This window comes from Natator depressus, chromosome 8 (genome assembly GCF_965152275.1).
Source record: "Natator depressus isolate rNatDep1 chromosome 8, rNatDep2.hap1, whole genome shotgun sequence".
Taxonomy (NCBI): Eukaryota; Metazoa; Chordata; order Testudines; family Cheloniidae; genus Natator; species Natator depressus.
In genome coordinates, this window is record NC_134241.1 from 13,336,051 (window position 1) to 13,359,796 (window position 23,746).

The window sequence follows — 23,746 nt, forward strand, 5'->3', positions numbered from 1 at the left end:
TTAGTCTTCTATTTCCAGAGCTGTAATCTGATACTTTTAACCAGGTATCCGTATAAAAAGGGCACAAGTGATAAATCATCAGTCTTAAAGATGCTTGTTAAATATTCTCGTTAGAGACTGTTTTCAATGGTCCATAGCTTTAATCTGCTAAGAGTTCATCTTCCTGGCTGCTGTGCAGATGAAGAGAGTGACTGACTACTGAAATATTCCAAAACGGGGGATATTAAGCAAGCACACTGGTGACTGAGGTCTTCTGTTCTCCCAATGGAGTTATCACCTGTTTGATTTAGGTTGACTTCAGTGACACTTTTGCCCTTGAGAATTTCTCCACTTTTGGGCAGAACTCTCTGTACTTTACTTGAAGTTTTGTAAAGAGCTGTGCAGCAAGGATACCCTGCTGCGTAATCGTGGCATTGTGAGGATTGGCTGGTATTCAGCAGTGCTTGTCAGTGGCATCACCAGTCACTGGTGCTCTGTGATCTGTACGGGCTCCCTCATTGTTTCTGGATTGAATTTAAGGTGTTTATTTTGACCTTTAAAACCCCCAAATGTCTTGGGACCTTCCTTCCTGAGAGACCCCCATTTCTCCTCGTACTGTACTGCCATAGTTGTGACTGGCAGAGGTGTTCGAGCTGGATTCCCCCTCAATTTAAAAAAGAGGGGACTGGCAGTACAGCATTCACCATAAGGGGCCTTCAGCTCTGGAACAGTTCAGGACCCTCTGTAAAGTGCATCTGTTCAGGCAGATTGCTGTTAGGATGGGATTTGAGGGAGCGGATCTCTTGTGGGTGGAGGGAGAATTAAGTGTTCTGCTGGCTGCTTCATATTATTTCTATGTTAGTAATTCATGGCCAGGGTGCCTGGAGCACTGGATAAGTGACCCTTTTTATTGTGGAGTACAAATTTAAATATATTACATAAATGAACACAGTAAACTCATCCAGTGTTGGGACAGTAGACGGGGGGAAAGGGGCTGGGGGGAGTTGAATAAAACGTAAACCTGGCATTGACTAACAAAAATAAGCTAATCTGTGGATAACCAAGTTTCAGAAAGCAAAGGTGGGCCTAAACCATAACGCCAGACTTTGGAGATGTTCAGATCCGCACATTGACTTTGTAACTTGGTCTTGTCTCTTCCAAAAAGTGCACTATGCTGACTTGGGCAAATGGCCAGTTAGACAGTGAGATTACCTCATACTGCTTAAAGGACCTATGATGGCCTGTGTGAAATGGGTGGTGGTTCTCAATCCTGTGACTTGCAGATAAGTGTTTGTGTTCACAGTACAATGCAGCAAATGCAACTGAGCGTTTATGGGCAGTTTCAGAGCAAGCACAAGGATTAATTTACCTTTGCACCCATGGGGGCAGAGAAACTGTAGTCTCCTCTACATAGAGGTGCCACAGCTGTGTGGCCAGAAGAAACAACATAACAATCCACTTTCAGCTCCCTTAACTGTCCTCCACTGAGACCAATGGTAATTGTTGTAAATAGTGCAATATTAAGCCCCACTAGAGCTTGTCTTCCACTAAACAAAGACTCACTGTTGTTCCAAATGGTAGATGCAGATCCACAAAGGATCATGAAACTCATTTAGTAGATTTAACTTCACAAAATGTTGTCCTTATATGGAATTTTTGCTTTATTGTTTGATATGACCCATATCCTTGAAGCCATCCATTGAGTTATGAAAGGCTGAGAGAGCTGAAAATGAACCCCGAGGACAACGACTTTGAGCAGCTAGGCCATGTGCTAGTGAAAGTATATGAGGAAGTGAATTTCAGCATGGTACAGAGGGAAAAATTGAACCTAGTTCTTTGCTTCACAGAGTATGTCACAGAGAACAATGAAAGAAATTGCTTTTGTCAGCTCACAGGAGAATGCAATTTGTCATTTTCTCTGGAAGCTACATTACTACCTTTATTAGGAAATATTGTATGGCTTCTAATTTTTAAGATAGTGAACAAGAAAAGATAAAACTGGAACCACAAAAGCAAGCTACATTGCTGGAAATGCGCTGTGATGCAAATGTTGATGTGACATAGCTAGGATGCGTAGAGGGGTTCCTCTTACCTAGATTGTAATATTGATTTTATTCATGTAAATTGGTCATCTCAGTGGTCAACTTGAATCTTGTGGTAGGGAGGCACCTAAGAAGTGTTTGTTATGACAGTGTTATAAATTTGTTATGACCGTTTCTTTGTCAGAGAATAGATAGGACATATCTCTTTGGCCCAGAGTGTTGCTGAAAAGGTTAGAGATATATTAAGAGAACCTGTCTTCTCTTGGGTGTGAAATTATTCCAGCTATCTGTTGCCACTTTATTTGCAGTGCACAGAACTGAAGACTATTTCAGGAAATAACCATGTGTGTAGATGAAGTATAAAATAATAAAAACAATACTTAGCATATTATAGTTATATAGCATATAGGGCCTCCAATTACATTACAATTATTAACGAATGGGGGCTCACAACACTGGTTGTTGTGAAGGTAAGTATTACTATACCTATGTCACATATGGGGAATCTGAGGTCCAGAAATGATCAGTGACTTGACAAAATCTGAGGTCCAGAAATGATCAGTGACTTGACACACTGGATCAGTGACAGAACCCAAGAACCCAGACTCTTAGCCACCCCTCCAACCTGACACTTCCTCCCTTTAAAGAAGCATATTTCAACAAATTGACCTGTGTAAAAGGGGGTGTAGAGTGATGTACATTATAATATGCAGCTGCACTAGAACCCCTGTCTCTGGGTACTCCAACAGCTGTGTTCAGATTTCAAAAACAAATGGGTAACTTTCTGGATGTAGAATACTGGGGAATGACCAAAGAAAATGAGTATCAAAGGTCAGTGCAACTATCATACCATTGGCTTCTAAATACCCCTGTGTTCAGAGCAAACCTAGAACTTTTTTTTTTTTTTTTTTTTGCTTTCCAATGCTTTGAATTGACAATTGTCCAGATAACTGCAGAATTCTTATTTCATATTCTTCAAGTTAGCAAACAGTCCACATAATGGATCAACAGTCCACCGTAATATGATCCATTATGATCAATCTAATCTACTCTAACTTATTTTAGAAAGCACAGAGTAGTTTCTGCAAAGACTATGTGGAGTGGTTAAAGCTGCTTCTTTCCAGTGCAAAGTCTGAATGTGCTTCTGGCATGGCAAGCAAGTTAAAAAATGCCTCTGCATAAAACTGTCAGCCTTTATCTTCCCTGTAAATTTGGCCAAGGACTAGACTTGTTTTAGGGCACATCATACAAAAGAAGTTTTAGAGTGTGGTAGAAAAGAGCCGTAGTGCTGCAATTTACAGCAAGGAACATTCACCTGGACAGTAAGTCTGGTGCATTGAGCTGCAAAATATGCTGCAGTGTACGGTATTGGCTTGTTTGTAATAAAACACCAGTGTTGTGTATTTTATTGTCTTTTACTGCCATTTATTGTTTTTGTTTTCAGAAATACATGCGGTAAGCAAAACCAATAAAATAGTTTATTACACAGTAATTGTTAATGGGAAAAAAAAAGACCTGACAAAAGAGGTATTGTGTGATACGCTAAAAAACATACCGAAAGGGTCTTATCTGTAAGGGGCCAACATGGTGGAAAGGGTTGATCATCTACTGCAAAAATATGGGGAGTGTTTTGCTGCTGTGAGTGGGTGGTTGTTGGGCAATAACCCATACGATTCTTAAATGTGAGCCCAAATGTTAATTCATCCGAAAATCCAAATCAGAAGCACATTGTTCACTATTTGTCATTAATCACTCTCCTGTTTTAAAAGTTTCAGTTATTGAATGAGGGAACAGGAAGAATACCATGTGACTCTGTTGATCAATCATACAGCATTTTGACTAGCTCTAGCTGTGGGAGTGGTCATAATGTACAGTTGTTCCAAAATGTTACAATGTGGTTCCCTTGACTTTTCTCTCAAATTACCAGAGGTGCTTGCTTTAAATTTAGATCCTGCAGAAACTTACACACATGCTTATCTCTGCTCACCTGAGTAGTCCTGTTTTCTTCAGGGGGACTACGCATATGAAGAAAACTTACCACGTGCGTTAATGCTCAAGGGAATTTAGTTCGATCATGGTTAGATTGTGGCTTGTAGTTAGGGTGCGCCTTGATGAGAAGCCAGATTAGGACTTGGAGGGTCACACTCTCAATTCTGTTTTCTGCCGTGCTCCCTTGCAGCCTTGGGGAAGGAAGTTAAGGAACCGTATCACTTCTATCCCTGGCACAGATTACTTCCTCCTCTGTGCTGGCTCAGATCTACTGTCTGGTGTGTTTGAAGGGGCATAGTCAAAGCTCTGCGTACTGGCACTGGGTTTCACTGTGACTCTCAATATTGGGTAGCCTGCTCTAGATATTAAGGGGGTGTTTTAGTTATATTAATATCATATGTTGAATGTTGCTATATAGATCCTCTGTGGTGATACATTTGGTTCTTTCCCTTGTTTGACCATCAACCATAAAAGGATGTATTTGGACAAACAAACTCCTTCAGACTTTGTTGTTTCCTAACTTTCTTTATGTTCTAATCTCTTAGGTAAGGAATGATTGATACATAGTCAGTCACAACGCCAATATTTCAGCATCTTGAAATGCTTGCCGTGTCCCATGTTTTATTCAACCCTCTATAATAGAGCAGTTCTTTCCAGCACACCTACTATAGCTTCATCCTATACTATAGGAATCTATTCCAAGCTATTACTGCGCTGCTTAATGGTCCTGTGCAGCCTGTTTTGGAAGAGTAGTCTTTAGCTGTGTGTCTTACCTCAGGGATTTTAATAGGCTTGTATATCAAGGCCAAACCTCTATGATTCTTTTATTTCTGTCGGTATTCTAAATCACAGGGGAGCCAGGAGCTTCTTCAAAGCAGGAAGAAAATGACTTATAGCAATTAGGCAGTACCTATGACTAACTAAAAATATCCCTTAAATTTGCATCTTTAATTACATCAGTTGATCAAATTCAGTGTGATGAGACTGGGAGGAGCTAATCACTCTTTTAACATTAATGATTTAAATTTATCATGTAACAAGGGATCTCCTTCAACAATGATCAATATCATTTTTGATTTGTATTATTGATTTGGGGTTACAGATGGATTTGTAAACCTTTCAGTTTTTCTAGGCTGTGGGTTATAGCCTCATATCCATGTTAGAGGGAACAAAACACTTACAAGTTTTCAAATCGCATCACTACATATCTCTTATTTAACAATCTATGCAACACCAGTGAGCAATTATAACAAGGTTATATTACCATGATAGTCACATTCCAGTTGCTTTGTTCCACTGAGGTTATTACACTTATCCCTGAGCTGCTCCATGTCATACATGGACCGTCCCACTGAACTGACAGAGTTCATGATCCTGCTCTTCATTTTTTCCCTCTTTAATGGGATCTCCCTTCAGCACTTCAGTTCTACAAAGCGGAGTTGGGAGTGCTCATTTATAGATTGCCACTGCGCTTGTTTCTTTCACTTGAGCCACTTACTAGTATGAGGTATGTGTTTCCAGATCCTGAAAGAATTCTCTTGCCTCTTCTTGAATGTCCTCAGAGACGGTCAAGGATTTAAAAAAAAGAATTTTAAAAACGTTTTATATAAATGTAAGTTCATCCGAAAAGGCAGGATACAATGCTAATGTTCTTCCATCTGCATCCTGTGCTGTGAATGGGAGTATTGCTTAAGTAAGAAATGCAGGACGGTGCCCAGGGAGATGAAATACTCGTGGTTAAAGCAAAGAGGGCCAAATCAGTCCAGTAAATTTATATTTACTCCAGTGAGCTTTGGATCAATGATATCTGGGTTTTATTGAGAGTGGAGCAAAACTGTGTAATAACATTTACTTACCTGTAGCTATGGATACTGGGAGCCTCATTTACTACTTAAATATGATTACAGTACATTGGGGAAACAGGTACAGAGGGATAAGAGTCTTTCCCAGGGAGGGAAAGGCACTGAACTATTGGTCATAAGACTGGGAATCAAAAACCCTTAGTCTTAATACTGGTTCTGATGCTGAACCAAGGACACGTCACTTAATTACTGTGAACACTGGTTTCCACATCTCTAAAATGAATGTGTGGAATGATGTTCACGTAAGCCATAGTAAAAATGGATGAGCAGGATAGGGTGCCCAATCTTGCATTAATGAGAGTATTGGAACTACATATGGGTGCGGTAGCCCCCCACTGCTCCTCAGCTCAGGCTGTGCGGGGATGATAGCCGGGGATTCCTATAGTGGCAGATCCCACTGCTCCTCAGCCCTCCTACCCCACCAATCCTTACCATAGCTCCAAAATTACATCACGTGAATTGCACCAGTGGAGCCTGATTCTGCCGCACGTGCTACTGGTTTTAGCAGATTGACAATATCATGATCAATGGCAATGCTCACGGACAGATGTGAAAGTGAGAAGGGGTGCAGATGTTGGCAGCAACCACCACCTTGTGACAGCCTCCATCAAGCTAAAACTGAGAAGTGTGGGTCCACCAAACAAGTGACATAGACTTTGACATTGACAAGCTACAGTCCCTTGAAATACAGAAAGCCTTTGTTCTGCAGTTAAAGAACAGGTTTCAAGCACTTGCAGACCTTGATGAAGAGGAGGGGAATGCAGATGAAGAGATGAACAAGAAGTGGGACAAAATAACATCAATTTATAAAGAGAGCAGTGAAGCCCGTCTAGGCTACAGGCAGAAGAGAAGGAAGAAGTGGATTACACCCAACACATGGAACGCCACAGAAACCAGATGAGCCCTGAAGAGAAAAGTTTTAGACACAAAATCCCAGAAGCTAAAGGACAAATACCATGAGCAGTATAGCAAGGCACACTGGGAAGTCAAACAACTTGTGAGAGCGGACAAACGGCATTATATTGATAATCTGGCAACACAAGCAGAGGATACAGCTGCTCATGGTGAACAAGGAACCGTCTACAAAATGACACATCTGTTACGCATATGCAGTATAAGTTAAGTGGTAGTGTTCACAGTGCTGTCGGCCAGCTACCATCGCTTGTTGGGGGTGGTTCAATGATGCTGACAGGAGAGCTCTCTCCCGTCGGCATAGAGTGGCCACATGAGAGAGTTGCATTGGTACGTGCTGCTGTAGACATAGCCTTTGTCTGGTGAACTGAGAATACTGGACACCGCTACCGTGTTCTGTAGTTTTTTACAACCTTGCAGGACCTGTTAGAGCCAAATGTCTTTCCTTCTCACTCTCCCCCTCTCACAAGGTAGTTAGTTATTATCTGAAGGTAATAGGTGTGTTTTCCTTGGTTGCTTTGAAAAAACTCATTGGAGATGACAGACAATAGAAACAAGCCATGAGAGTGTTCAGATTTTGTGTTCTGAAAGAACTAATGGGAGCAAGGGGGCAATTTGAATTCTAGTCTCATAACTACTCTTACTTTTTTACCCACTAACTTGAGTGTTGTTTCCTTATTGAACACTGACCATTTACAAAAAGGGATTTGTTAAGTTGGTAGAGAATAAGCACCAGCAGTGAATCAATACCTGAACATAAGAAATAAAAATGCATTGTTGAGAAGCTGTATTGCATTATTTCTTTGTTGTCTGAAGCACCTGTGCCTCATGAATCATTTGGAAATATAAAAACATCCATTTATCTACATTGTTAAACTGCAAAGATTACCTTGTGTGTCTGTGGTTTTTGTCATCAAAGGCTGTTGCACTGCATTGGATTCTGTATTATCGTCTTTAAAACTCTGAAATGGCCGTTTAGATTAAATGCCTGAAGTGAGCACTAGATAGGTCAAGCTACATAGTGTCTCCTTTTCAGACTCATTAGATGGATGCATCACTCAATAACAGCTTTTCAATATATTATAATCACGAGCTGCTTTGGTTCTTTTGTTCCTTGCAAAGGATCCTCAGCATTTAAAATGACTAATTTTGTTTGTACCTTCTTTGAGATTGGATTTTGTATTTTTGAGTCATACACAAAATTGTCTGAGATTTGGATCCATTCAGCAGTCTGTACAGAGAAATTGTAAAATTCAAGCTAAATACTGAGAGATGAGCTGGTTGCTGGCACAGCCTATTCCTGACCAAAAGGAGGGATATCTGAGAAATGTTCCCAATGGGCTCCATCACTTGCAGTCAAAAGAAAGAAAACTATTAGAGTCTCCCCTGGGATAGTGCTTGGGGTGTGCTATAGACCGCCGGGATCTAATTTGGATATGGATAGAGCCCTTTTTAATGTTTTTAATGAAGTAAATACTAATGGAAACTGCGTGATCATGGGAGACTGTAACTTCCCAGATATAGACTGGAGGACGAATGCTAGTAATAATAATAGGGCTCAGATTTTCCTAGATGCGATAGCTGATGGATTCCTTCAACAAGTAGTTGCTGAACCGACTAGAGGGGATGCCATTTTAGATTTGGTTTTGGTAAGGGTAGTGAGGACCTCATAGAAGAAATGGTTGTAGGGGATAGTCTTGGCTCAAGTGATCATGAGCTAATTCAGTTCAAACTGAACGGAAGGATTAACAAAAATAAATCTGCAACTAGGGTTTTTGATTTCAAAAGGGCTGACTTTCAAAAATTAAGGAAATTAGTTAGGGAAGTGGATTGGACTGAAGAATTTACAGATCTAAAGGTAGAGGAGGCCTGGAATTATTTTAAATCAAAGCTGCAGAAGCTATCGGAAGCCTGCGTTCCAAGAAAGGGGAAAAAATTCATAGGCAGGAGTTATAGACCAAGCTGGATGAGCAAGCATCTCAGAGAGGTGATTAAGAAAAAGCAGAAAGCATACAGGGAGTGGAAGAAGGGAGGGATCAGCAAGGAAAGCTACCTTATTGAGGTCAGAACATGTAGGGATAAAGTGAGACAGGCTAAAAGTCAAGTAGAGTTGGACCTTGCAAAGGGAATTAAAACCAATAGTAAAAGGTTCTATAGTCATATAAATAAGAAGAAAACAAAGAAAGAAGAAGTGGGACCGCTAAACACTGAGGATGGAGTGGAGGTCAAGGATAATCTAGGCATGGCCCAATATCTAAACAAATACTTTGCCTCAGTCTTTAATAAGGCTAAAGAGGATCTTAGGGATAATGGTAGCATGACAAATGGGAATGAGGATATGGAGGTAGACATTACCATATTTGAGGTAGAAGCGAAACTCAAACAGCTTAATGAGACTAAATCGGGGGGCCCAGATAATCTTCATCCAAGAATACTAAAGGAATTGGCACATGAAATTGCAAACCCATTAGCAAGAATTTTTAATGAATCTGTAAACTCAGGGGTTGTACCGTATGATTGGAGAATTGCTAACATAGTTCCTATTTTTAAGAAAGGGAAAAAAGGTGATCCGGGTAATTATAGGCCTGTTAGTTTGACATCTGTAGTATACAAGGTCTTGGAAAAAATTTTGAAGGAGAAGGTAGTTAAGGACATTGAAGTCAATGGTAAATGGGACAAAATACAACATGGTTTTACAGAAGGTAGATCATGCCAAACCAACCTGATCTCCTTCTTTGAGAAAGTAACAGATTTTTTAGACAAAGGAAACGCAGTGGATCTAATTTACCTAGATTTTAGTAAGGCATTTGATACCGTGCCACATGAGGAATTATTAGTTAAATTGGATAAGATGGGGATCAATAGGAAAATTTGAAAGGTGGATAAGGAATTGGTTAACAGGGAGACTACAGCGGGTCCTACTGAAAGGTGAACTGTCAGGCTGGAGGGAGGTTACCAGTGGAGTTCCTCAAGGATCGGTTTTGGGACCAATCTTATTTAATCTTTTTATTACTGACCTCGGCACAAAAAGTGGGAGTGTGCTAATAAAGTTTGCAGATGATACAAAGCTGGGAGGTATTGCCAATTTAGAGAAGGACAGGGATATCCTACAGGAGGATCTGGATGACCTTGTAAACTGGAGTAATAGTAATAGGATGAAATTTAATAGTGAGAAGTGTAAGGTCATGCATTTAGGGATTAATAACAAGAATTTTAGTTATAAGCTAGGCACGCATCAATTAGAAGTAACGGAGGAGGAAAAGGACCTTGGAGTATTGGTTGATCATAGGATGACTATGAGCCGCCAATGTGATATGGCCGTGAAAAAAGCTAATGCAGTCTTGGGATGCATCAGGAGAGGTATTTCCAGTAGGGATAAGGAGGTTTTAGTACCATTATACAAGGCACTGGTGAGACCTCACCTGGAATACTGTGTGCAGTTCTGGTCTCCCATGTTTAAGAAGGATGAATTCAAACTGGAACAGATACAGAGAAGGGCTACTAGGATGATCCGAGGAATGGAAAACTTGTCTTATGAAAGGAGACTCAAGGAGCTTGGCTTGTTTAGCCTAACTAAAAGAAGGTTGAGGGGAGATATGATTGCTCTCTATAAATATATCAGAGGGATAAATACCGGAGAGGGAGAGGAATTATTTAAGCTCAGTACCAGTGTGGACACAAGAACAAATGGATATAAACTGGCCACCAAGAAATTTAGACTAGAAATTAGATGAAGGTTTCTAACCATCAGAGGAGTGAAGTTTTGGAATAGCCTTCCAAGGGAAGCAGTGGGGGCAAAAGATCTATCTGGCTTTAAGATTAAACTCGATAAGTTTATGGAGGAGATGGTATGAATGGATAACATGGTTTTGGTGATTAAATATTCATGGTAAATAGGCACAATGGCCTGTGATGGGATATTAGATGGGGTGGGATCCGAGTTACCCAGGAAAGAATTTTCTGTAGTATCTGGCTGATGAATCTTGCCCATATGCTCAGGGTTTAGCTGATCGCCATATTTGGGGTCGGGAAGGAATTTTTCTCCAGGGCAGATTGGAAGAGGCCCTGGAGGTTTTTCGCCTTCCTCTGTAGCATGGGGCACGGCTCACTTGCTGGAGGATTCTCTGCTCCTTGAAGTCTTTAAACTACGATTTGAGGACATCAATAGCACAGATATAGGTGTGAGGTTTTTTGCAGGAGTAGTGGGTGAAATTCTGTGGCCTGCGTTGTACAGGAGGTCAGACTAGATGATCATAATGGTCCCTTCTGACCTAAATATCTATGTATCTATGAAAATTCTCATTGGCTTCAATGGGAATTTGTCCAGTGCAGGGACTGTAAAAATAGCCTACCATGGGAAAATAATTTTCTTTTTTTTTTCCTGTGTATTAGAATGTTATGGAATCATTACCTATCTAGTGAAAGGAGAACCAAGGATTTATCTGATTTTTTTTAAATAGATATCAGTATTATTAACACTACAAGGTTGAGATGAAGGAAGAATCCCTCCTAGGAGTTCTAATCATAGTAACATAGAAAGGGGCATGACCAATCTCATATGTTGAAACAACAATAGCATTTTTCTTAACATAATTTAGGTGATTAAGCATGTCCACCAGTTGCTCACATATGCCGCAAATAATAAATAAAGAGCATGTTAACCCTTTGGTCAGTGTGTTGTGGGTCCCCCTCCGTGCTTGATTCACAGAGGATGTAGGTCTGTTACAGGTCTTAGCTGTAGAGTCTGGCTCTTTATCTCAAGCTATAGAGACCCAGGCTTTTGGCTGTGGAGGTTCCCCAATTCAATCCCTGGTGTGGCCTTCACTCGTGATTGTAACCAACATAAATACAAGACGTGACGGATTAATGAACTGTCTATTTCCATACAGAAACCAAGTGCCATAGGACTGGTCTGCTTTACAGTCCTATCAGTCTGGTGATTTGAAGCCACGACGGGAGCAAAAGCATGTGAACCATATGACTAAGGGTCCTAAATCCATAGAAGAGGAGGTACAAGATGTAAGAGCATGGAGATAATCTTTACTAAAGTCCAGGGACACTGCTCCCTACCTACACCAGGCATCCACTGCTGCCGAGTCAGAAAGAAATGGAGTCAGCCAGCAGCTATCTTCTGCAGCAGGCGCCATTTTGGACTCTACAGAGCTTTGTGTAGAAACTGAACACCTGTAATGTTCCTTCTATGGCTTCAATGTATCCACTGTGTGTGTGTGTGGCATCCCCGCCCCATTATGTTAAGAAGAGACCTTCAGATATGGTCAGGGATTTATTGGAATGATCTCCAAGATCCCTGCTACCTGCTAAATTCATGATGAACACACATCTTTCCCCTACTCCGTTCTGCTAAGGAGAGAAGAGTGGGAAACTCTTCTAACTTTAACTTTGTAACTCTTTTAACTTGCAGAATTTTCTGAGTAACTTTCCTCAAATAAACCCATGCGTGAGTAAAGGTGGAATGCTCTGTTCAGGGAAGTGCTCCAGAGGTCATGTGTAACTATGTTAGTAGGGCTAACTCTATGTTTACTTTAGTTCTTTATTAGTCATCAAAACACAATCCTAGCAAGAATAATTTTCTTATTGACAGATTGAATGTATCTTTGAGTACGTGAATGCTTTTAAAATATATAACCTAGTGAAAGTCTGACAGCTCAAACTACCCTTCAGACTTCTAATGACTTTGTCATTGATGGTGTTTTGATTTCCTTAAGATATGTTTAAAACTGGTTACAATTTTATTTAGTGACTATGTTTAGAAAAGGGAAAGCAGCAGTTATGAAGTCTGATGGCTTTCAGGTTAATCCAGACATCCTAGCAAACAGCACTGGGAAGCACAAGAAATGACTTGCTAACTAGGAGAAGAGAACAAATAGGCACCTCTGGTACGTTCAGATAGATGTAGCCCATATGTTGTAGGACTGCTGCTTACTAAATTAAGGGACAAGAGCCACAGGCACCAACTTTCCAAACTGCTAGGGAGTGTTTGACCCTTGGCTCTGCTCCAGACCCTGCCTCTACTCCACCCCTTCTCCCAAGGCTCCACCCACACCCCGCCTCTTCCTGCCCCTGCTCCACCCCTGCCCTGCCTCTTTCTGACCCTTCCCCGAGCTCCATCCCCACTCCTCCCCCCTCCCTCCCAGCCTCCTGCATGTTGCGAAACAGATGTTTGTGGTGCACGGGAGGCACGGGGAAGTGCTGATCTGTGTGGCCCACCGGGGGGTGGGAGGTGCTGGGGGAGAGAGGGGAGCACTGATAGGGGGGCTGCCTGTGGGTGCTCCAGGCCTGGAGCGCCCATAGAGTCGGAGCCTATGGCAAGAGCTCCTTTCACTTGGAAGTTAGCATAAAACAGTCTGTAGTAATCTCCCTGTAATCCGTTTGTTCTCACCATATTTACAGGTTTCAGAGTAGCAGCCGTGTTAGTCTGTATTCACAAAAAGAAAAGGAGGACTTGTGGCACCTTAGAGACTAACAAATTTATTTGAGCATAAGCTTTCGTGAGCTACAGCTCACTTCATCGGATGCAACAGACTCTGTTACCTCCAATGAAGTGAGCTGTAGCTCACGAAAGCTTATGCTCAAATAAATTTGTTAGTCTCTAAGGTGCCACAAGTCCTCCTTTTCTTTTTACCATATTTACAGTCTCTGAAGTGGTGCTGCTGTTGTCATGGTCTGTTTTAATGAATTTGGAGTCTTCATTAAGGGCTGCAGAAATATAATCCTTGGAGTTCAGATTTTTATAACTTTTTAAAGTATCCGAGAAACACAGAACCATCAAAACCAAGAAGCCATCAGCATAATTTGCTCGTGTAGAAACTTTAAAAACCTGGCAGTACCTTCAACATTACATAAAATGCATGTTACCTATGGCTGGATCAGCATTAGCCTTGGGGAGGGGGAAATCGAAATCCATATTAATCGTCATTTAGAGTAGCCCAAGTGAGTTCATACTCTGCATTATTTAGTACAAAGATCAGTTATCATTCTTTCCAACGTCACAGTTTTAGACATTTATTTTCTCCAATGAGCCCTCGATGGAATAGCCTTCCGTTAGCGTTACAGTGGGTGCCATTAAATGTGCAGCCAATAAATGATGGTCGACTAATTGGAAACTCCATTTTGATAATCCAGGAGGTTTCCACTAACCTAATAAGCAGTAATAGGATCTGCTGCAGGGGGTGGGGGTCTGAAGTCTTTTATATGAATGATGGTCTTGTACATACACACAAAAAAGATGATGAGCAGCAAGACTTTGTGGATTGCTGGAAGTCCTAGAATTTAACAAATATTATTCTCGTTTTTTTTTTAATACAGAAAATATGGATGAATAAGGATGTTGTATGGACCAAACTCACAGTTGAGTTGCTGTCATGTGCAGTTCCATCTCTTAGTTCCATTTTGAAAACTGTTCTTTGAAGTTACTGGTTTTCTCATGGGACATTCCACTGCAGACTGCAAACCTAACAACTTCTTTCTAAATAAAGGACTCTATTATGGCAATTAACAATTTCTGGGTAGCCATGGAAATAAATACTTTTTCCTGACCTAACAAAATAATTTCCTTTAAATGTATTCATTATTCTACCCTTATGCTCACATTGCACAGCTCATCTTAGTGCATAATTTACGTGAGTCTGATTTAAGTGAAAATATAGGGCATAATTCAGTTGAAGTGATTGCTACATCCGGGGATAAATGCAGCCCTTTGATGTTGCATCTCTAACAGTACCCTGATGCCAGTTGGCACACAGTTGTCATGATATGCACCCAAAAGGTGGCATATAATATATCTTTCTGGAAAACTAAGGGTATGTCTATACTACCCGCTGGATCGCCAGGCAGGGATCGATCCAGCAGAGGTCGATTTATCGAGTCTAGTCTAGATGCAATAAATCGACTCCCGAGCACTCTCCCGTCAACTCCTGTACTCCACCGCCGTGAGAGGCGCAGGCGCAGTCGATGGGGGAGTGGCAGCAGTCGACTGACCACAGTGAAGACGCCGCAGTAAGTAGATCTAAGTACGTCGACTTCAGCTATGTTATTTACGTAGCTGAAGTTGCGTAACTTAGATCGATTCCGCCCTCCAGTGTAGACCAGGCCTAAGAACTCACTGATCATTCATATTCTTGCATGATGTATGTACAGTAAACCCACCAAGGACTTTATAGGTATGTGATGCAAAAAAGATGCCAGAGGCAATCTTGGCAATTACAGGCTGGTAAGCCTAACTTCAGTACCAGGCCCAGGGGCCACAGCTTGTGAAATTGCAGAATGTTGGATCATTCAACCACAGGGGCTGAACTCTCTGTGAACTGAACATAGGTGAGAAACCTGTTTAGGCAAAGGTTGTAACTTGCTGAAATTTAAGTTTTAGTCTTAGAAGTGTATTTTACTTTTGTTTGTAATCATTTCTATCCTTATTCCTTATACTTGATATCACTTAAACATATGACTTTTTATTTAATAACTTGTTTTACTTTTACTGTAAACCAGCTCAGTGCTTTGATTAAAACAGAGTGTTTGCTAACCCCAGCTAAGGTAATAAGCTGCTGGGTACTGTTTGTTTAAGGGAACAACAAACTTAACTTCTTTAAATGTTCAAGGAGAGGGCTAGGATGCTACTGGGCAGACAGTTGGGGGGAAATTAAGGCCTGGGAGGATGTTGGAGTCACCCTGCAAAAAGTAACAGGACAGTGGAAGCCAGGATATGACCGGCATGCTTGTAGGTGTCAGGGCTGTGAGTCACAGCAGCATAGCACTTGAGGCTCTCAGAGTTGCAGGGCAGGCACTGACACAATCTCTTACTGGTCCGGGTTTAACCCCCAAAGTGTCACAGATGTATGCAAGCAACTCTCATTGCCTAGAAGGGATGCCATTCTCACTCTCCTAAGGGCAGAATTTCACCCATAGTCTTACTGGAAGCGGAACAAGGACTTAGCTGAGAAAAAAGATGGAATTTTCTCAGAAGAGTAAGATGCAGGTATCCTGCACCATAAAAATAAAATATAAAAAGGTTAATAATTTAAAGCTCCCCAGGTTATCGTTAAATTATTCATTTCTCAATTATATGCAATTTTTTCTTTACATGAATTATCTCCCCAGATTTTGCACAAAATCAACCCATACGCCCCCTTCATGGTATCAATTGTGTCATGATGATTTGCTTTACTTTGGGTCATCAAGTCTCATTTGCTCCATACACATTTTTTTGGTACTATATGATGTATCACGATCAAATAGGGCAATCGGAGAGAAAGTTCAGGTTTTTAAGCACAACTTCATTGGCTTTACTCATATATTCAGTATGTATATTAAAGATATATGAAGCAATGGTAAACTTTAGATTTAACTAAAAATATTAAGCTGAGGGAATAATTTGCAACCAGCAATGTATTTTATGAAATCATCCACTTTTCTGCCCCTGAATATCCACTAACAGACCATGATATCCTCTTATTTATTGTTGAATCAATTATTTTGTTTTCCCTTCTGTTATGCTATTCTATGAATATTATTAGTTGTGAATGGTCTGAGAAGTCACATGACATTTCAGGTTCCTAATCTTACAAGCAGTTCAGAATTAAATATTCATGCAGATTTACAATATGATTTCCATTATTATCATATGTGTGACTTTGAAATTCAGTTTCCACAAACATTTAAGTCAATGCAGTTCCATTGCTTGATTGTTCTGGGAAACCAAACACAAAGAGGGCACAAATGTGGCTAGAAATAATTAATTTCAAAATTTGGATGAATATTTGCAGATTTTTTTTTGTTTATTATGCATCCAGTTCCACTAAAAACCACTAAACATAAAATGTAATTAAATAGAGGGAGATACATTCTGCAGACCAAATTATGCAATTGTAAGAGTCTACTTTGGCAGCTGACAGTTGATTGCCCATTGGTTTCAAAATGAAGAGCTCTATGGGACTTTTTCAGTGGCAGCTGAGACTGAGTAACCAAGCTCCATATGTTTTAACATGTGGTCTGATCTTGTTTGGATAAAGTGGATATTTTATCAAGTGTCTATATTTGGATTTTTAGCAGAAGGCAATATGTTAAACATTTTGTCCAAGTTTATATCGGAAAAGTCATTAATGGATCCCATCAGTTACTATCTCCCAGTTCAGTGGGTACCTTTGAGTTCTCCGGACAGAGTTAGCCATGTCCCTGTGAACAAGCAGAACGTTCCAATAACTCAGATGGAAATTCTTTCCTCTTGATTCCAATGGATAGAGCACTCAGCTTTGAAAGAAGTACTTAGTATGGTTTTCTGTTTGTCTCCAACATGCACTGAGCTTTTTGAAGCACCAGTTTCTACAACTATTATATTATAATGGAGACATGGTGTATCCTGCTGTTCTACTTACTCCATTGTGGTGTATGTCTCAACATGTTTGGATGGCAAAAGGACATTAGTTATAAACTGAAGAACACCAGTTGCTAGCAACATCTGGTTGGATATTTTACTTCTTAAGCAGTTGTGCCCTACCATTTTATTTTGACTTCACTTTCCAGTTTGGGATTCATTAGACTTTTTATCCTTCTATGAATGAGTTTCCACACTGATGTCCAAACTTTTTACATGAACCAAACATTCAGTTTACAGCTTAAAAGAAAAAACAAAGTATTTTAGACATTAACCGGCATTTTTTTTAATGTAGGTGAATTTTACTGCCCTAGAGATCAGTTATCTGCTTATCAACAAAACAGGTATTGCACCCATAGGATCACTTCAGGTTTCTTTCTCACCACAACTTACCTGTACCCTGACCGAGGAGGGAGAGTTTTTCAATAAGTCTTGGACCACTGAGGAAGTTCCAGAGGACTGGAAGAAAGCTAATGTTGTCCCAATATTTTAAGAGGGTAAACAGGATGACCTGGGTAATTAAAGGCCTGTCAACCTGACATTGATCCTGAACAATAATGGAATGTCTGAGATGGGATTCAGTTAATAAAGAATTAAAAGGGGTAATATACTGCATGTCAATCAACATGACTATATTGAAAATAAGTCCTGTCAAGCTAACTAAACATCTGTTTTTGATGAGATTTCTAATTTAGTTGATAATGGTAATCTTGTTGATGGAATATTCTTAGACTTCTGTAAGGCGTTTGACTTAGTACTGCACAATATTTTTAAGATGAAACTAGAATGATACAAAATCAACATGGCACATAAAATGGATTAAAAACTGGCAAACGTATGGGTCTCAAAATGTAATTGTAAAGAAGGAATCATTATCAAGCGGATGTGTTTTGAGTGGGGTCCCACAGGGATCAGTTCTTGGCCCTATACTTTTGAACTTTTTTTTTCAATGGCTCAGAAGAAAACCATGACTGATAAAGTTTGAGGAAGACACAAAAATTGTGGGAGTGGTAAATAATGAGGAGGACAAGTCACTGTTACAGAGCAATCTGAATAGCTTTGTAAAGTGGGTGCAAGCAAATAATGTGTGTTAATACAGCCAAATCTAATGTCATACATCTAGTATCCAACAATGCAGGCCATGCCTATAGCATGGGGGATGCTAGCCTGGGAAGCAGGTTAGGTGTCAGGGTTGGGTTGGATATTTCCTTCCCCACTCTGAACTCTAGGGTACAGATGTGGGGACCCACATGAAAGACCCCCTAAGCTTATTCTTACCAGCTTAGGTTAAAAACTTCCCCAAGGTACAAACTTTGCCTTGTCCTTGAACAGTATGCGGCCACCACCAAGCGTTTTAAACAAAGAACAGGGAAAGAGACCACTTGGCGATGTCTTCCCCCAAAATATCCCCTAAACCCTACACACCCCCTTTCCTGGGGAGGCTTGAGCATAATATCCTAACCAATTTGTTACAAAATCATCAAAGACCCAAACCCCTGGAGCTTGGAACAATGGAAAAATCAGTCAGGTTCTTAAAAGAAGGATTTTATTAAAAAAAAAAGAAAGGTAAAAATCATCTCTGTAAAATCAGGATGGAAAATACTTTACAGGGTATTCATATTCAAAACACAGAGGATCCTGCTCTGGGCAAAACCTTAAAGTTACAGAAAACAGGAATAAACCTCTCTCTTAACACAGGGAAAATTCACATTACACAAAAGATAAACTAATCCGCCTTGCCTGGCTTACCTATACTGGTTGCAATATTGGAGACTTGGATTAGGATGGGTTGGAGAAGATGGATTTCTGTCTGGCCTCTCTGTCCCAAGAGAGAACAAACACATAAACAAAGAGCACAAAGCAAAAGCCTTCCTTCCCCCAAGATTTGAAAGTATCTTGTCTCCTTATTGGTCCTTTGGGTTAGGTGCCAGTTAGGTTAGCTGAGCTTCTTAACCCTTCACAGGTAACAGGATGTTGCCTCTGGCCAGGAGCGATTTTATAGCACTGTATACAAAAGGTGGTTACCCTTCCCTTTTTATCTGACAGTGCATAATCAGCTGAACGTGGGTTCCTAATGCGATGCTGTGGCCAGAAAGGTTGATGCAATTGTTGGATGTATGAAACGGGAATCTCAAGTAGGAGTAGGGATGTTATACTGCCTCTCTATTTGGCACTAGTGTGGCCACTACAGGAATACTGTGTCCAGTTCTAGCGTTCCACGGTTCAAGAAGCATGTTGATGATTTGAAGAGGGTTCAGAGAAAAGCCATGAGAATGATTACATGATTGGAAAATGTGCCTTATAGCGATAGACTCAAGGAGCTATAACACCACTCTGTGGCCAATCTGTTTTGTGCAAGTTTCAGAGTAGCAGCCGTGTTAGTCTGTATCCGCAAAAAGAAAAGGAGGACTTGTGGCACCTTAGAGACTAACCAATTTATTTGAGCAAAAGCTTCTGATGAAGTGAGCTGTAGCTCACAAAAGCTTATGCTCAAATAAATTGTTTGTCTTTAAGATGCCACAAGTACTCCTTTTCTGTTTTGTGCAAGTGATTTCTGCGATCTGGACACACATTCGCTAGAATGTGAGAGACTGCTAATTCTTGTCATATGAGATATCACATAGTGACAATGTAATTTCTATCAGTCTAAATTTGAACTGATGATTTCACGGTGAAGTCTGTGAATTCCGCAACCTTTTACAAATCCACTGAGTCATCCAGACCTCCTTTTCATCTATTGCAAGACATGTACAGTCCTGGAACTTAGCAATTCTACCTGTACTGCAGGAAGTCTATTTAATTTGCTCTAACTCTGTGTTATTCAGTGGAATAAGATGTATGTGGCAAGAAATCATTCTCATAAAGGGGGATTTTTAAGGTTCCAGAGATCACATTTTAACCCTTAATTAGTCTCGCCGCCTTCTGCTCCCCCATAAGTACACATATTTCCAGGCAGATTCTGCCCCAAACATGTACAATCATAACACGTCGTTGGGCATATCTCTGATATACTCTGATAGTTGCAAGAGATGTACAAACAGTGATCTCTTCTTACACTCATTTTAAACATGCTCTTTTAAAACACTGAAGTATTGAGTCTTAAGAATTGATGCCCTGAGATCTTTAAAGCACAAATGAAACTTTTGTTCTTAATAAGAGAATATGGGTATCAGTCATTCATTATATAGTTTTGTAAAATGAGAATCTGTATAATACCTTGCATATGAATATTTCTCATGGATACCTCTTGCTTACACTCATTTTTAATCTAGAGATTGGAATGAAGCCCCAAACAAGACCTTTCCCAAATCCTGATCTTAATTATCCTTTTAATTCCAGTACAGTTAATCTTCCTACATCTATCTGCTGTTCCCTGTCAGCCTCGGCGCATGAAACATACGATAAAAATGATTTTTCTGTATGGTCCACAAATTAAGCAAAAGGCACACACAAGCAGTGTGAAATCAAAAGCTAATCAAGGCTGATTATGTTAGATTAGCTAAACAGGTAGACAATTAGCAAAGTTAATATTACTTATCCTGTCTTTCCACACTAAACAGTTAAGGAATTTGTTTTAGTTCCAGTTCATGTTGTCAATATTGCAGGTCATGGGATGGATTTTTTTAAAAATAAGACTGTCTATTGTTGGCATGTTATGTTTTTTCTTCATTGTAGGCTTTATGCAATAATGAAGATAAATGGTCTGCACGAGGTGGTAGCAGCTCTTTAATGAATTGTGGATTGTTTTCTAGAGCGGGGAGAAATTCTGCTGTTTTGATTTGAAGGGATTTAGTGTGGCTTCTGCAGGAGCAAGGGGAATTTAGGTTCTTTCTGGATTACATATTCTAAGTTTCATATGGGACTTCTGATTCAAATTAAAACTCAGATGAAGCTGAGTTTTGCATAGATCCAGAATGAAACCATAAATCTCTTCCATGCATCTGAAACTTGTCTCAAGTTCACTCAAAACTTGCTCTCCCAGTGGAAGATCCCAGTTAGCATCCTCATTATATTTAAATTTAGCTTGAACATCCCACATGATCTCAAAAGCCATATTCTGAACTAGCTTGTGCTTCCAAGTCATTTTCAAGTGTAGCCTGATGCTCACAGTAATTCATGCTTTTGTAACCAGGCTAGGAATGCCTAGCTAGCAGCAGATACAAAAAGACATTCTTGTCCATTGATAGCATCAAAGCTTGTCTCTCTCACAAAGAGAAGTTGGTCCACTAAAAAGATATTACCTTGCCCACCTTGTCTCTCTCATTCCAAAAGCAGTAAATGCTTCCTAAAAGCACCAGTCAGTTGCAAATCTTTTCGACAAAGGCTGGATGATACCATGGTTGCTGGCAGTAAAGAAGGACCTAAAACAGATAGACAATAATGGGTTCAGGAAACCTGCCCAATACACAAGATCTTTCTCCTAACCCTCTAAAATCCCTTCTGTCTCATATGGATTGAGCTTTACTCAGCTGGCTTTAATTTGTGTCCTAATTAGGCTCTAGGAAAGCACAGACACTACAGATCCCAGGTATAGTAAAAATGAAATGTACAGTTGTGTCTCTCCCCCTAAAGGTGATGCCTGAACCCAAATCTCCTTGTATACTCACTTAATAGCCTTACATATGCACATGGGACAGTTCACATCATAGAGCTATTGGCTTTGTTCTGCTCTCTCACCAGTTTTACATTGGTGTAACTCTGGTGACTTCAGTGAGTTACCCCTGATTTACACTTGTATAAGCAAGAGGAGAATCAGACCTACTATTTCAGGCTGTCCCACAAGATTCTGAAAACCTGCAAGTTCTATATGAGTGACTTCAGGAGCAATTGTGGGTGCTCAGGACCTCTGTGGATCAGGCCATGACTACTTTGTTGGATTTCCTGAAAGCATTCAGTAGTGCAATTTGGTTTTTGTAGCAGTGCAGGATGTTAGATGTACTGGATTTAAGGTAAAAGGCCATGTCACATGAAGCTACTCTGTTTTTCCCTCTCAAATCTGAAAGCAGACCAATCAAATCCAGTCTAAAAATAGTCAGTTGTTTTCAGCAGAAAAATGCAGAAGGTCAAGTGCAATTACATTAACAATTACAGTTACAGGCTTGGGGGTCCCCCCCCCAGTAAAATATTTTTTTCTTTTGATTTTCAAAGGCCTGCTGAATCACTGTTTGGTTCCTTTTGGTAGGGGTACATTCTGGAAATTCTGGGAAATAGATCATAAGCACTTCAGAGATTGATATGAAGCCAAGACCTTTTGGTGTTCCATGATGTTAAATGTATGATGGACTGTCAGAGTAAGAATTTTTTTTTTTTAAGAGTGCCTTTATTTCATCAAGATTTCCATTTTCAGTGAGCTATGCATAGAGGAAGTGCTGATTTTAAGGTACCTCTATCAGTTGTTGGTCTACAACCTGTAAAGAAATAAGTGTATCTAAAATGGGGGTGGGGGTGGGGGTGAAGAAATAGGGTGAATCTAAGAAAATTAGTTTAACTCTCCCCTACCTCAATCTTTCACCAGCCAGGCTGGGAGATACTATGCCTGCTCCGATATTTCAAGTTACCATAATATGCTCTTACCTTAAACACAACTGCTGCTAAATTTGAAAGCAAGATTTGCCGCTGGACCCAGGAGAAGAGTGTGTTTGGCCTTGCAACTGGAGTTAGAGGTGCTCCTGCAAATAAGTGAGACTGGCAGTGGAGAGAGGAGCCATCTCCTCTGTGAGAAGTATTTGGCTGAGAATGGTTGAAACCTGATGCTGGATTTTGGGTAGAAAAGGCTAGCTGGCTACCTCACGACAAAAAACAACCCTGAGGTCAGGTAATTGTGCCTGAGGCTTTGTTGGAGAGGAACAAGAATACCAGAGCACGCAACAAGCTTTCAGCACAAGTATGATGAGTAGGGGCCTTTTGGGTACAGGGAATAACATGAGGAGGGAGGATCTTGGGGCGCAATGAGCTATGTCTCTAATGTTCAGTCAACTCAGACATGCATTCTTCACTATTGGTAAGTTCCATATTATTTCTGGGATAAAAGGTTGCAGATTCATGGGTTTTACCAGGAAATTTACTCTTTTCCTGTTGCACTGATTTCTATCACATACAATGCCATGATAATCTACAGCAGGCAGCCCAAACCATAGCTAGTAGGTGCCAGGTGAGGACAGGCTATAGCCTTTTCACCAAGGATTTGTAATCTTCTGAAATGGAGTAAATACCCTTATTATTTCCTTTCTGACCTCTTCCAGTTGCTGTCTATTTCTGTTGTGGAACACAAGCCAGTCTGAGATTGTTTTTTATAAAATCATAGATTTCTAATACTCTTTAGCACAATTTCTCCTCTTACAGATTTTACACCATGGATTATGTGCTTCAAGTGCACATTTGTGATGTTTTGTTTTTAAGACAGGTTTCAGAGTAACAGCCGTGTTAGTCTGTATTCGCAAAAAGAAAAGGAGTACTTGTGGAACCTTAGAGACTAGCCAATTTATTTGAGCATAAGCTTTCCGATGCATCCGATGAAGTGAGCTGTAGCTCACGAAAGCTTATGCTCAAATAAATTGGTTAGTCTCTAAGGTGCC

The 23,746-nt window shown here is 40.3% G+C and overlaps 1 protein-coding gene across 1 annotated transcript in view; it reads left to right on the forward strand.

Annotated features, from left to right (window-relative positions):
* Positions 1–23,746, forward strand: part of FSTL4 (follistatin like 4) — a 671,384-nt gene that overhangs the window by 147,957 nt on the left and 499,681 nt on the right. The window lies entirely within an intron of this gene.